The sequence below is a fragment of the Ambystoma mexicanum genome, chromosome 2q, assembly GCF_040938575.1.
Source record: "Ambystoma mexicanum isolate Mex_15411 chromosome 2q, UKY_AmexF1_1, whole genome shotgun sequence".
Taxonomy (NCBI): domain Eukaryota; kingdom Metazoa; phylum Chordata; class Amphibia; order Caudata; family Ambystomatidae; genus Ambystoma; species Ambystoma mexicanum.
Genome location: NC_090924.1, coordinates 186114083 through 186129315, shown reverse-complemented (window position 1 = coordinate 186129315; position 15233 = coordinate 186114083). Strand labels below are relative to the sequence as shown.

The window sequence follows — 15233 nt, the reverse complement described above, 5'->3', positions numbered from 1 at the left end:
AGAGAGAGAGAGACAGAGAGAGAGGAAACAAAGAAAATATGGTATTCGGGGGTTGGGGGGCTATGTTTTTACATGGAAAAGATTTTAGGCTTTTAATCAAGTGGAAATGGCTCTGTGGCTGGTATCTCAGCCTGTTGATGCTTTGTTGAGTTGCTTGGAACATGCAAGGAAGGAGACCTGAAGCACTCCCAACCAGGTTGCATGTCTCCAAGTTACTGAAATCCCACAGACCTCCTCCCTGTGCCACAAAGTTCTGGGCACTGAGCTCTGTAGTTCCCCACAAGTCGCAAAGCACCCCAGATTTACTTTCTCAAAGTTGCTAGTGACTGCTACCCCACCTCGACCACTATATTTTCCCCAGATACTTGCTACTGTGGAGTAAGCAGGGCTAATAAAGAGGGAGAGGGGGTTTGCCTATGCAAATCATCTGCCAGGATCCTACCTGGCAGGTCATTCCATCTTACCAGCTGACACCTGGGCAGCGGCAGGTAATTTGGAGAACAGACATATACGGACAGGCCACAAAGCAAAGGTTGGGCCGTTGATTGAGGATCCCTTTAGCCATGCCTCCCTAAGTTACCGAGGTCCAGAAAAATTCCACCCTCAGCTCTCATAGAGAGGTCCTTGGCCGATCGTGGCCGATCAGGGGAGTAAAGGGTCGGGGGTGACTGCACACTGCCTCACCTTTTCACTGCTTTCTACAGTGGTAATGCTTTTGCAGAAGGGGCCAGTACAAGTGATTTTGTTCTGCGCTGTGGGAAAGTGGTTAATGTCAGTGGATAAATGTCAAACTACTTGCGCTGTTCAACACACATACATGCAGAGAAATAATGTTATGTTTTTTGGGGAAGATCTAGAGGGTCCTGCTGATGATTTATTAAACTGTCTGCTACTCTTTCTTTTACATAGAGTCTTCCCTGCCCAGGAATGTTTAAGGCATATTGTATGTCCCTCCCTTACAATGAAAACTCTGTTGAAAGCACAGAGGTACATAGGAATGGATCTGTTAAGAAATGAAACAAAAAGCCTGGAAAATGTCGAACCAGGTAGTATTTGGACTTACAAAAGACGGACTCACAGTCAAATGTGCTATCCGTTGACCCACTGACCCCCTTACCTTTTGTGTAATACTTTTGCTCTCAGTAGGGTTGTCCAAAGTTCTCTTCTTAAAGCGGCTTTCTTATAAAAAATCCTAGACCTGCTTTTTGTGGCACACATGCCTCATATCCCGTTGCTCTTGATAAACTCACATCATCTCCCCCCAATACAAGCTGTAAAAGATTTCCAGGCCTTATCCGAGCAAACTAGACGTGGGTCGAAGGTTCAGCAATCCTTAAATCAGCAGTAAAGTTAACATTGAAATCAGCCTCAGAATCTCGTCAAGGATGGTCCAACATCTATTGCTTACAGGGCTCAATCGGACAGCTTCTGGCACTGATGCCTTAAGCCACTTCCTGTTGTTGCCTTGTCCTTGATACAGCCATGGGCCCACATACACTCAGTGGTACAGAGTTTTTCTCATGTCTATGGGTCTATTGTGATGCTCTCAGGCTTGCATCACCCAGCCATTGTGATGGGGAGGGGTGTCATTTTGCAAGCACCCTGGAGCATGAATCTGTATATCTTCAAATATAATTGGCATTAAACCAAACCCTTTAGGACCAGATCAATACAGCAGCAAAGAATGCTTATTCATTGTTGTTTCCCTCTTCATTTCATACCACCCGATATTTAAATGGTGTTTGGACTTTCTACCCTCTGACATAAGGACATTTGGTATGGCAAACCTTTGACTAGATGTCCTAATCAATGGTTTGATTGACTCTCCCTTTGCACTTGCTTCAGCAACACATGTACTAATATTGGAATGATAATGTGAACATTAAATTGTCCCCTGCTCTAAAGGATGACACGCACATTCGTAAAGCATTCACTATTTTTGGCACATGACAGGACAGAAACTTTCTTAATTTGCAAGTCTTTATTTTTTAATACATGTTTTTTTAATGAAGATTGAAATTGTATGTTCATACATATTACACGACAACACAATACATTTTGCGCCAAATTCAACACTCATGCCTCAGGAGCCTTTTACTTGTGAGTCCTATTGACTGAATGAACAGCCCCCTCTCCTTCAATTTCTTGACTTGTACTTTTAGAAGTGGCACGCTTCTTTTGTTTTTTTATCCCATTTTACCAAACTCCGTTTTATCAGTTTCCACCTTGTTGTGCACTCCAGCGTAAACTGCTTTAAGGTGCTATTTGCAAACATTGTTCTGAACTACAGCTTTACTTGCTTCTAGGCCTTAATCTTTAATTGGGGCTGAGCAGTGTACTCTGGCTTTGGCTGCTTTTAGTTGGTTGGTTTCTTTTTTGATTTCTGTAACTTTCAAAGAGTCCCATTGTGAAATACCGTTGCCAGAATGTGCTACAGTGCATGAAAACTTAAAATAAATGGTTGTGAGAGGGAGAGGGGGAGGGAGGGGGCGGGGGGAGAAAGAGAGCGGGCGGGAGGGGGGAAGGTTAAGGAGGGAGGGTGAGAGAGAGAGAGAGAGAGAGAGAGAGAGAGAGAGAGAGAGAGAGAGAAAAAACAAAGAAAATATGGTATTCGGGGGGGCTATGTTTTTACATGGAAAAGATTTTAGGCTTTTAATCAAGTGGAAAGAGGCTCTGTGGCTGGTATCTCAGCCTGTTGATGCTTTGTTGAGTTGCTTGGAACATGCAACAAAGGTGACCTGAAGCACTCCCGACCAGGTTGCATGTCTCTAATTTACTGCAATCCCACAGACCTCCTCCGTGTGCCACAAAGTACCTGAGCTCTGCAGTTGTTCCCCACAAGTCGCCAAGCTCCCCAGATTTACTTTCTCAGAGTTGCTAGTTACTGCTACCCCACCTCGACCACTATATTTTCCCCAGATACTTGCTACTGTGCAGAAAGCAGGGCTAAGAGAGAGGGAGAAGGGGTGTGCCTATGCAAATCATCTGCCAGGATCATTCCTGGGAGGTCATTCCATCCCACCAAATGACACCCGAGCAGCGGCACATAATTTGGAGAACAGAAATATTCGGACAGGCCACAAAGCAAAGGCTGGGCCGTTGATTGAGGAACCCTTTAGCCATGTATCCCTAAGTTACCGAGGTCCAGAAAAATTCCACCCTCAGCTCTCATAGAGAGGTCCTTGGCCGATCGTGGCCGATCAGGGCCGTGAAGGGTCGGGGTGACTGCACACTGCCTCACCTTTTCACTGCTTTCTACAGCGGTAATGCTTTTGCAGAAGGGACCTGTACAAGTGATTTTATTCTGCGCTGTGGGAAAGTGACATTTAACCACTGGCATTAAGCAAACGACTTGCGCTGCTCAACGCACATACATGCAGAGAAATAATGTTATGTTTTTTGGGGAAGATCTAGAGGGTCCTGCTGATGATTTATTAAACTGTCTGCTACTCTTTCTTTTACATAGAGTCTTCCCTGCCCAGGAATGTTTAAGGCATATTGTATGTCCCTCCCTTACAATGAAAACTCTGTTGAAAGCACAGAGGTACATAGGAATGGATCTGTTAAGAAATGAAACAAAAAGCCTGGAAAATGTCGAACCAGGTAGTATTTGGACTTACAAAAGACGGACTCACAGTCAAATGTGCTATCCGTTGACCCACTGACCCCCTTACCTTTTGTGTAATACTTTTGCTCTCAGTAGGGTTGTCCAAAGTTCTCTTCTTAAAGCGGCTTTCTTATAAAAAATCCTAGACCTGCTTTTTGTGGCACACATGCCTCATATCCCGTTGCTCTTGATAAACTCACATCATCTCCCCCCAATACAAGCTGTAAAAGATTTCCAGGCCTTATCCGAGCAAACTAGACGTGGGTCGAAGGTTCAGCAATCCTTAAATCAGCAGTAAAGTTAACATTGAAATCAGCCTCAGAATCTCTTCAAGGATGGTCCAACATCTATTGCTTACAGGGCTCAATCGGACAGCTTCTGGCACTGATGCCTTAAGCCACTTCCTGTTGTTGCCTTGTCCTTGATACAGCCATGGGCCCACATACACTCAGTGGTACAGAGTTTTTCTCATGTCTATGGGTCTATTGTGATGCTCTCAGGCTTGCATCACCCAGCCATTGTGATGGGGAGGGGTGTCATTTTGCAAGCACCCTGGAGCATGAATCTGTATATCTTCAAATATAATTGGCATTAAACCAAACCCTTTAGGACCAGATCAATACAGCAGCAAAGAATGCTTATTCATTGTTGTTTCCCTCTTCATTTCATACCACCCGATATTTAAATGGTGTTTGGACTTTCTACCCTCTGACATAAGGACATTTGGTATGGCAAACCTTTGACTAGATGTCCTAATCAATGGTTTGATTGACTCTCCCTTTGCACTTGCTTCAGCAACACATGTACTAATATTGGAATGATAATGTGAACATTAAATTGTCCCCTGCTCTAAAGGATGACACGCACATTCGTAAAGCATTCACTATTTTTGGCACATGACAGGACAGAAACTTTCTTAATTTGCAAGTCTTTATTTTTTAATACATGTTTTTTTAATGAAGATTGAAATTGTATGTTCATACATATTACACGACAACACACTACATTTTGCGCCAAATTCAACACTCATGCCTCAGGAGCCTTTTACTTGTGAGTCCTATTGACTGAATGAACAGCCCCCTCTCCTTCAATTTCTTGACTTGTACTTTTAGAAGTGGCAAGCTTCTTTTGTTTTTTTATCCCATTTTACCAAACTCCGTTTTATCAGTTTCCACCTTGTTGTGCACTCCAGCGTAAACTGCTTTAAGGTGCTATTTGCAAACATTGTTCTGAACTACAGCTTTACTTGCTTCTAGGCCTTAATCTTTAATTGGGGCTGAGCAGTGTACTCTGGCTTTGGCTGCTTTTAGTTGGTTGGTTTCTTTTTTGATTTCTGTAACTTTCAAAGAGTCCCATTGTGAAATACCGTTGTCAGAATGTGCTACAGTGCATGAAAACTTAAAATAAATGGTTGTGAGAGGGAGAGGGGGAGGGAGGGGGCGGGGGGAGAAAGAGAGCGGGCGGGAGGGGGAAGGTTAAGGAGGGAGGGAGAGAGAGAGAGAGAGAGAGAGAGAGAGAGAGAGAGAGAGAAAAAACAAAGAAAATATGGTATTCGGGGGGGCTATGTTTTTACATGGAAAAGATTTTAGGCTTTTAATCAAGTGGAAAGAGGCTCTGTGGCTGGTATCTCAGCCTGTTGATGCTTTGTTGAGTTGCTTGGAACATGCAACAAAGGTGACCTGAAGCACTCCCGACCAGGTTGCATGTCTCTAATTTACTGAAATCCCACAGACCTCCTCCGTGTGCCACAAAGTACCTGAGCTCTGCAGTTGTTCCCCACAAGTCGCCAAGCTCCCCAGATTTACTTTCTCAGAGTTGCTAGTTACTGCTACCCCACCTCGACCACTATATTTTCCCCAGATACTTGCTACTGTGCAGAAAGCAGGGCTAAGAGAGAGGGAGAAGGGGTGTGCCTATGCAAATCATCTGCCAGGATCATTCCTGGGAGGTCATTCCATCCCACCAAATGACACCCGAGCAGCGGCACATAATTTGGAGAACAGAAATATTCGGACAGGCCACAAAGCAAAGGCTGGGCCGTTGATTGAGGAACCCTTTAGCCATGTCTCCCTAAGTTACCGAGGTCCAGAAAAATTCCACCCTCAGCTCTCATAGAGAGGTCCTTGGCCGATCGTGGCCGATCAGGGCCGTGAAGGGTCGGGGTGACTGCACACTGCCTCACCTTTTCACTGCTTTCTACAGCGGTAATGCTTTTGCAGAAGGGACCTGTACAAGTGATTTTATTCTGCGCTGTGGGAAAGTGACATTTAACCACTGGCATTAACCAAACGACTTGCGCTGCTCAACGCACATACATGCAGAGAAATCATTTCATGTTTTTTGGGGAAGGTCTAGAGGGTCCTGCTGATTATTTATGAAGCTGTACGCTACTCTTGCTTTTACAGAGAGTCTTCCCTGCCCAGGAATGTTTAAGGCATACTGTATATCCCTCCCTTACAATGAAAACTCTGTTAAAAGCACAGAGGTACATAGGAATGGATCTGTTAAGAAATGAAACGAAAAACCTGGACAAAATGTCGAAACGGGTAGGATTTGGACTTAGCACATCTGACTGTGAGTCAGTTAATTGTATCTCTTCACCCACTGACCCCCTTTCCTTTTGTGTAATCCTTTTGCTCTCAATAGGATTTTCCAAAGTGGCTTTCATATAAAAGATCATAGACCTGCATTTTGTGGCACACAAGCCTCATATCCCGTTGCTCTTTATAAATTCACATCATCTCCCACCAATACAAGCTGTAAAAGATTTTCAGGGCTTAGCCAAGCAAACTAGACTTGGGTCGAAGGTTAAGCAATCCTTAAATCAGCAGCAGAGTTAACATTGAAATCAGCCTCAGAATCTCTTAAGGGATGGTCCAACATCTGTTGCTTGCAGCACGCAATGGGGCAGCCTGGGTGCTGACAGCTTAAGCCAGCTCCTGTTCTTGCCTTGTCCTTGATCCAGCCATGGGCCCACATGCACTCAGAGGAATAGAGTGTTTCTCGTGTCTATGGGTCTGCCGTGATGCTCTCACGCTTGCATCACCCAGCCTTCGTGATGGGGAGGGTGTGTCAATTTGCAAGCACCCTGCAGCATGAATCTGTTTATCTTTAAATATAATTGCCATTAAACCAAACCCTTTAGGACCGGATCAATACGGCAGAAAAAGAATGCTGATGTATTGCTGTTTGCCTCTTAATTTCATACCATCCAACATATAAATGGTGTTTGGTCAATGATTTGCCATATCAAATGTCCTTATGTCACAGGCAGAAAGTTCAGAGGTCCTAATCAATGGTTTGGTTGGCTCTCCCTTTGCGCTTGCCTTAAGGCGCCAGCACCAGAGGCTGCCCGATTGCGCCCTGAAAGCAACCAATGTTGAGCCATCCTTTAAGAGATTCTGAGGCTGATTTCAATGTTATTTTTGCTGCTGATTTAACGATTGCTCAACCTTCGACCCACGTCTAGTTTCCTTGGCTATGCCCTTGACATCTTTTACAGCTTGCATTGGTGGGAGATGATGTGAGTTTATCGAGAGCAACGGGATATGAGGCATGTGGGCCATAAAAAACAGCTCTGGGATTTTTTTTTAATCAGAAAGCCCCTTTAAGTAGGGAACTTTGGATGGACAGCCCTGCTGAGAGCAAAAGGATTACACAAAAGATAAGTGGGTCAGTGGGTCAAGGGATAGCACATCTGACTGTGAGTCAGTTTATTGTTAGTCCAAATCCTACCCGTTTCAACATTTTTCCAGGCTTTTTGTTTAATTTCTTAACAGATCCATTCCTATGTAGCTCAGCAACACATGTACTAATATTGGAATGATAATGGGAACATTGAATTGGCCCCTGCTCTGAAGGATGACACGTACATTTGTAAAGCATTCACTATTTTTAGCACATGACGGGACAGAAACTTTGTTAATTTGCAAGTCTTTATTTTTTAATTCATCTTTTTTGATGAAGATTGAAATTGTATGTTCATAGGGGCTGACGCCTGGGCAGCGGCAGGCAATTTGGAGAACAGAAATATTATTCATACATATTAAACAACAACACAATACATTTTGCGCCAAATTCAACACTAATGCCTCAGGAGCCTTTTACTTGTGAGTCCTAGTGACTGAATGAACAGCCCCGTCCCCTTCAATTTCTTGACTTGTACTTTTAGAAGTGGCACGGTTCCCATTCGACCAAATTCAGTATTATCACTTTCCCCATTGTTGTGCACGCCAGCGTAAACTGCTTTAAGGTGCTATTTGCAAACATCGCTCTGAACTACAGCTTTATTTGCTTCTAGGCCTTTATCTTTAATTGGGGCTGAGCAGTGTACTCTGGATTTGGCTGCTTTTAGTTGGTTGATTTCTTTTTTGATTTCTGTAACCTTCAAAGAGTCCCATTGTGAAATACCATTGTCAGAATATGCTACAGTGCATGAAAACTTAAAATAAATGGTTGTGAGAGGGAGAGGGAGAGGGGGAGGGAGGGGGCGGGGGGAGAAAGAGAGCGGGCGGGAGGGAGGAAGGAGGGAGGGAAGGAGGAAGGGAGAGAGAGAGAGAGACAGAGAGAGAGGAAACAAAGAAAATATGGTATTCGGGGGTTGGGGGGCTATGTTTTTACATGGAAAAGATTTTAGGCTTTTAATCAAGTGGAAATGGCTCTGTGGCTGGTATCTCAGCCTGTTGATGCTTTGTTGAGTTGCTTGGAACATGCAAGGAAGGAGACCTGAAGCACTCCCAACCAGGTTGCATGTCTCCAAGTTACTGAAATCCCACAGACCTCCTCCCTGTGCCACAAAGTTCTGGGCACTGAGCTCTGTAGTTCCCCACAAGTCGCAAAGCACCCCAGATTTACTTTCTCAAAGTTGCTAGTGACTGCTACCCCACCTCGACCACTATATTTTCCCCAGATACTTGCTACTGTGGAGTAAGCAGGGCTAATAAAGAGGGAGAGGGGGTTTGCCTATGCAAATCATCTGCCAGGATCCTACCTGGCAGGTCATTCCATCTTACCAGCTGACACCTGGGCAGCGGCAGGTAATTTGGAGAACAGACATATACGGACAGGCCACAAAGCAAAGGTTGGGCCGTTGATTGAGGATCCCTTTAGCCATGCCTCCCTAAGTTACCGAGGTCCAGAAAAATTCCACCCTCAGCTCTCATAGAGAGGTCCTTGGCCGATTGTGGCCGATCAGGGGAGTAAAGGGTCGGGGGTGACTGCACACTGCCTCACCTTTTCACTGCTTTCTACAGTGGTAATGCTTTTGCAGAAGGGGCCAGTACAAGTGATTTTGTTCTGCGCTGTGGGAAAGTGGTTAATGTCAGTGGATAAATGTCAAACTACTTGCGCTGTTCAACACACATACATGCAGAGAAATAATGTTATGTTTTTTGGGGAAGATCTAGAGGGTCCTGCTGATGATTTATTAAAACTGTCTGCTACTCTTTCTTTTACATAGAGTCTTCCCTGCCCAGGAATGTTTAAGGCATATTGTATGTCCCTCCCTTACAATGAAAACTCTGTTGAAAGCACAGAGGTACATAGGAATGGATCTGTTAAGAAATGAAACAAAAAGCCTGGAAAATGTCGAACCAGGTAGTATTTGGACTTACAAAAGACGGACTCACAGTCAAATGTGCTATCCGTTGACCCACTGACCCCCTTACCTTTTGTGTAATACTTTTGCTCTCAGTAGGGTTGTCCAAAGTTCTCTTCTTAAAGCGGCTTTCTTATAAAAAATCCTAGACCTGCTTTTTGTGGCACACATGCCTCATATCCCGTTGCTCTTGATAAACTCACATCATCTCCCCCCAATACAAGCTGTAAAAGATTTCCAGGCCTTATCCGAGCAAACTAGACGTGGGTCGAAGGTTCAGCAATCCTTAAATCAGCAGTAAAGTTAACATTGAAATCAGCCTCAGAATCTCGTCAAGGATGGTCCAACATCTATTGCTTACAGGGCTCAATCGGACAGCTTCTGGCACTGATGCCTTAAGCCACTTCCTGTTGTTGCCTTGTCCTTGATACAGCCATGGGCCCACATACACTCAGTGGTACAGAGTTTTTCTCATGTCTATGGGTCTATTGTGATGCTCTCAGGCTTGCATCACCCAGCCATTGTGATGGGGAGGGGTGTCATTTTGCAAGCACCCTGGAGCATGAATCTGTATATCTTCAAATATAATTGGCATTAAACCAAACCCTTTAGGACCAGATCAATACAGCAGCAAAGAATGCTTATTCATTGTTGTTTCCCTCTTCATTTCATACCACCCGATATTTAAATGGTGTTTGGACTTTCTACCCTCTGACATAAGGACATTTGGTATGGCAAACCTTTGACTAGATGTCCTAATCAATGGTTTGATTGACTCTCCCTTTGCACTTGCTTCAGCAACACATGTACTAATATTGGAATGATAATGTGAACATTAAATTGTCCCCTGCTCTAAAGGATGACACGCACATTCGTAAAGCATTCACTATTTTTGGCACATGACAGGACAGAAACTTTCTTAATTTGCAAGTCTTTATTTTTTAATACATGTTTTTTTAATGAAGATTGAAATTGTATGTTCATACATATTACACGACAACACAATACATTTTGCGCCAAATTCAACACTCATGCCTCAGGAGCCTTTTACTTGTGAGTCCTATTGACTGAATGAACAGCCCCCTCTCCTTCAATTTCTTGACTTGTACTTTTAGAAGTGGCACGCTTCTTTTGTTTTTTTATCCCATTTTACCAAACTCCGTTTTATCAGTTTCCACCTTGTTGTGCACTCCAGCGTAAACTGCTTTAAGGTGCTATTTGCAAACATTGTTCTGAACTACAGCTTTACTTGCTTCTAGGCCTTAATCTTTAATTGGGGCTGAGCAGTGTACTCTGGCTTTGGCTGCTTTTAGTTGGTTGGTTTCTTTTTTGATTTCTGTAACTTTCAAAGAGTCCCATTGTGAAATACCGTTGCCAGAATGTGCTACAGTGCATGAAAACTTAAAATAAATGGTTGTGAGAGGGAGAGGGGGAGGGAGGGGGCGGGGGGAGAAAGAGAGCGGGCGGGAGGGGGGAAGGTTAAGGAGGGAGGGTGAGAGAGAGAGAGAGAGAGAGAGAGAGAGAGAGAGAGAGAGAGAGAAAAAACAAAGAAAATATGGTATTCGGGGGGGCTATGTTTTTACATGGAAAAGATTTTAGGCTTTTAATCAAGTGGAAAGAGGCTCTGTGGCTGGTATCTCAGCCTGTTGATGCTTTGTTGAGTTGCTTGGAACATGCAACAAAGGTGACCTGAAGCACTCCCGACCAGGTTGCATGTCTCTAATTTACTGCAATCCCACAGACCTCCTCCGTGTGCCACAAAGTACCTGAGCTCTGCAGTTGTTCCCCACAAGTCGCCAAGCTCCCCAGATTTACTTTCTCAGAGTTGCTAGTTACTGCTACCCCACCTCGACCACTATATTTTCCCCAGATACTTGCTACTGTGCAGAAAGCAGGGCTAAGAGAGAGGGAGAAGGGGTGTGCCTATGCAAATCATCTGCCAGGATCATTCCTGGGAGGTCATTCCATCCCACCAAATGACACCCGAGCAGCGGCACATAATTTGGAGAACAGAAATATTCGGACAGGCCACAAAGCAAAGGCTGGGCCGTTGATTGAGGAACCCTTTAGCCATGTATCCCTAAGTTACCGAGGTCCAGAAAAATTCCACCCTCAGCTCTCATAGAGAGGTCCTTGGCCGATCGTGGCCGATCAGGGCCGTGAAGGGTCGGGGTGACTGCACACTGCCTCACCTTTTCACTGCTTTCTACAGCGGTAATGCTTTTGCAGAAGGGACCTGTACAAGTGATTTTATTCTGCGCTGTGGGAAAGTGACATTTAACCACTGGCATTAAGCAAACGACTTGCGCTGCTCAACGCACATACATGCAGAGAAATAATGTTATGTTTTTTGGGGAAGATCTAGAGGGTCCTGCTGATGATTTATTAAACTGTCTGCTACTCTTTCTTTTACATAGAGTCTTCCCTGCCCAGGAATGTTTAAGGCATATTGTATGTCCCTCCCTTACAATGAAAACTCTGTTGAAAGCACAGAGGTACATAGGAATGGATCTGTTAAGAAATGAAACAAAAAGCCTGGAAAATGTCGAACCAGGTAGTATTTGGACTTACAAAAGACGGACTCACAGTCAAATGTGCTATCCGTTGACCCACTGACCCCCTTACCTTTTGTGTAATACTTTTGCTCTCAGTAGGGTTGTCCAAAGTTCTCTTCTTAAAGCGGCTTTCTTATAAAAAATCCTAGACCTGCTTTTTGTGGCACACATGCCTCATATCCCGTTGCTCTTGATAAACTCACATCATCTCCCCCCAATACAAGCTGTAAAAGATTTCCAGGCCTTATCCGAGCAAACTAGACGTGGGTCGAAGGTTCAGCAATCCTTAAATCAGCAGTAAAGTTAACATTGAAATCAGCCTCAGAATCTCTTCAAGGATGGTCCAACATCTATTGCTTACAGGGCTCAATCGGACAGCTTCTGGCACTGATGCCTTAAGCCACTTCCTGTTGTTGCCTTGTCCTTGATACAGCCATGGGCCCACATACACTCAGTGGTACAGAGTTTTTCTCATGTCTATGGGTCTATTGTGATGCTCTCAGGCTTGCATCACCCAGCCATTGTGATGGGGAGGGGTGTCATTTTGCAAGCACCCTGGAGCATGAATCTGTATATCTTCAAATATAATTGGCATTAAACCAAACCCTTTAGGACCAGATCAATACAGCAGCAAAGAATGCTTATTCATTGTTGTTTCCCTCTTCATTTCATACCACCCGATATTTAAATGGTGTTTGGACTTTCTACCCTCTGACATAAGGACATTTGGTATGGCAAACCTTTGACTAGATGTCCTAATCAATGGTTTGATTGACTCTCCCTTTGCACTTGCTTCAGCAACACATGTACTAATATTGGAATGATAATGTGAACATTAAATTGTCCCCTGCTCTAAAGGATGACACGCACATTCGTAAAGCATTCACTATTTTTGGCACATGACAGGACAGAAACTTTCTTAATTTGCAAGTCTTTATTTTTTAATACATGTTTTTTTAATGAAGATTGAAATTGTATGTTCATACATATTACACGACAACACACTACATTTTGCGCCAAATTCAACACTCATGCCTCAGGAGCCTTTTACTTGTGAGTCCTATTGACTGAATGAACAGCCCCCTCTCCTTCAATTTCTTGACTTGTACTTTTAGAAGTGGCAAGCTTCTTTTGTTTTTTTATCCCATTTTACCAAACTCCGTTTTATCAGTTTCCACCTTGTTGTGCACTCCAGCGTAAACTGCTTTAAGGTGCTATTTGCAAACATTGTTCTGAACTACAGCTTTACTTGCTTCTAGGCCTTAATCTTTAATTGGGGCTGAGCAGTGTACTCTGGCTTTGGCTGCTTTTAGTTGGTTGGTTTCTTTTTTGATTTCTGTAACTTTCAAAGAGTCCCATTGTGAAATACCGTTGTCAGAATGTGCTACAGTGCATGAAAACTTAAAATAAATGGTTGTGAGAGGGAGAGGGGGAGGGAGGGGGCGGGGGGAGAAAGAGAGCGGGCGGGAGGGGGAAGGTTAAGGAGGGAGGGAGAGAGAGAGAGAGAGAGAGAGAGAGAGAGAGAGAGAGAGAAAAAACAAAGAAAATATGGTATTCGGGGGGGCTATGTTTTTACATGGAAAAGATTTTAGGCTTTTAATCAAGTGGAAAGAGGCTCTGTGGCTGGTATCTCAGCCTGTTGATGCTTTGTTGAGTTGCTTGGAACATGCAACAAAGGTGACCTGAAGCACTCCCGACCAGGTTGCATGTCTCTAATTTACTGAAATCCCACAGACCTCCTCCGTGTGCCACAAAGTACCTGAGCTCTGCAGTTGTTCCCCACAAGTCGCCAAGCTCCCCAGATTTACTTTCTCAGAGTTGCTAGTTACTGCTACCCCACCTCGACCACTATATTTTCCCCAGATACTTGCTACTGTGCAGAAAGCAGGGCTAAGAGAGAGGGAGAAGGGGTGTGCCTATGCAAATCATCTGCCAGGATCATTCCTGGGAGGTCATTCCATCCCACCAAATGACACCCGAGCAGCGGCACATAATTTGGAGAACAGAAATATTCGGACAGGCCACAAAGCAAAGGCTGGGCCGTTGATTGAGGAACCCTTTAGCCATGTCTCCCTAAGTTACCGAGGTCCAGAAAAATTCCACCCTCAGCTCTCATAGAGAGGTCCTTGGCCGATCGTGGCCGATCAGGGCCGTGAAGGGTCGGGGTGACTGCACACTGCCTCACCTTTTCACTGCTTTCTACAGCGGTAATGCTTTTGCAGAAGGGACCTGTACAAGTGATTTTATTCTGCGCTGTGGGAAAGTGACATTTAACCACTGGCATTAACCAAACGACTTGCGCTGCTCAACGCACATACATGCAGAGAAATCATTTCATGTTTTTTGGGGAAGGTCTAGAGGGTCCTGCTGATTATTTATGAAGCTGTACGCTACTCTTGCTTTTACAGAGAGTCTTCCCTGCCCAGGAATGTTTAAGGCATACTGTATATCCCTCCCTTACAATGAAAACTCTGTTAAAAGCACAGAGGTACATAGGAATGGATCTGTTAAGAAATGAAACGAAAAACCTGGACAAAATGTCGAAACGGGTAGGATTTGGACTTAGCACATCTGACTGTGAGTCAGTTAATTGTATCTCTTCACCCACTGACCCCCTTTCCTTTTGTGTAATCCTTTTGCTCTCAATAGGATTTTCCAAAGTGGCTTTCATATAAAAGATCATAGACCTGCATTTTGTGGCACACAAGCCTCATATCCCGTTGCTCTTTATAAATTCACATCATCTCCCACCAATACAAGCTGTAAAAGATTTTCAGGGCTTAGCCAAGCAAACTAGACTTGGGTCGAAGGTTAAGCAATCCTTAAATCAGCAGCAGAGTTAACATTGAAATCAGCCTCAGAATCTCTTAAGGGATGGTCCAACATCTGTTGCTTGCAGCACGCAATGGGGCAGCCTGGGTGCTGACAGCTTAAGCCAGCTCCTGTTCTTGCCTTGTCCTTGATCCAGCCATGGGCCCACATGCACTCAGAGGAATAGAGTGTTTCTCGTGTCTATGGGTCTGCCGTGATGCTCTCACGCTTGCATCACCCAGCCTTCGTGATGGGGAGGGTGTGTCAATTTGCAAGCACCCTGCAGCATGAATCTGTTTATCTTTAAATATAATTGCCATTAAACCAAACCCTTTAGGACCGGATCAATACGGCAGAAAAAGAATGCTGATGTATTGCTGTTTGCCTCTTAATTTCATACCATCCAACATATAAATGGTGTTTGGTCAATGATTTGCCATATCAAATGTCCTTATGTCACAGGCAGAAAGTTCAGAGGTCCTAATCAATGGTTTGGTTGGCTCTCCCTTTGCGCTTGCCTTAAGGCGCCAGCACCAGAGGCTGCCCGATTGCGCCCTGAAAGCAACCAATGTTGAGCCATCCTTTAAGAGATTCTGAGGCTGATTTCAATGTTATTTTTGCTGCTGATTTAACGATTGCTCAACCTTCGACCCACGTCTAGTTT

The 15233-nt window shown here is 44.3% G+C and overlaps 4 non-coding genes across 4 annotated transcripts; all 4 read left to right on the top strand.

Moving 5' to 3' along the window:
• The first annotated feature begins 1836 nt into the window (after nt 1-1836).
• Nucleotides 1837-1941, top strand: LOC138570711 (U6 spliceosomal RNA). The gene has a single exon (XR_011303746.1). It is a non-coding gene; the product is annotated as a U6 spliceosomal RNA (small nuclear RNA).
• A 2452-nt stretch (nt 1942-4393) lies between these two features.
• On the top strand, nt 4394-4498 carry LOC138570710 (U6 spliceosomal RNA). Its single transcript, XR_011303745.1, has one exon. It is a non-coding gene; the product is annotated as a U6 spliceosomal RNA (small nuclear RNA).
• A 5494-nt stretch (nt 4499-9992) lies between these two features.
• On the top strand, nt 9993-10097 carry LOC138570709 (U6 spliceosomal RNA). Its single transcript, XR_011303744.1, has one exon. It is a non-coding gene; the product is annotated as a U6 spliceosomal RNA (small nuclear RNA).
• A 2450-nt stretch (nt 10098-12547) lies between these two features.
• Nucleotides 12548-12652, top strand: LOC138570708 (U6 spliceosomal RNA). Its single transcript, XR_011303743.1, has one exon. It is a non-coding gene; the product is annotated as a U6 spliceosomal RNA (small nuclear RNA).
• The last annotated feature ends 2581 nt before the right edge of the window (nt 12653-15233 follow it).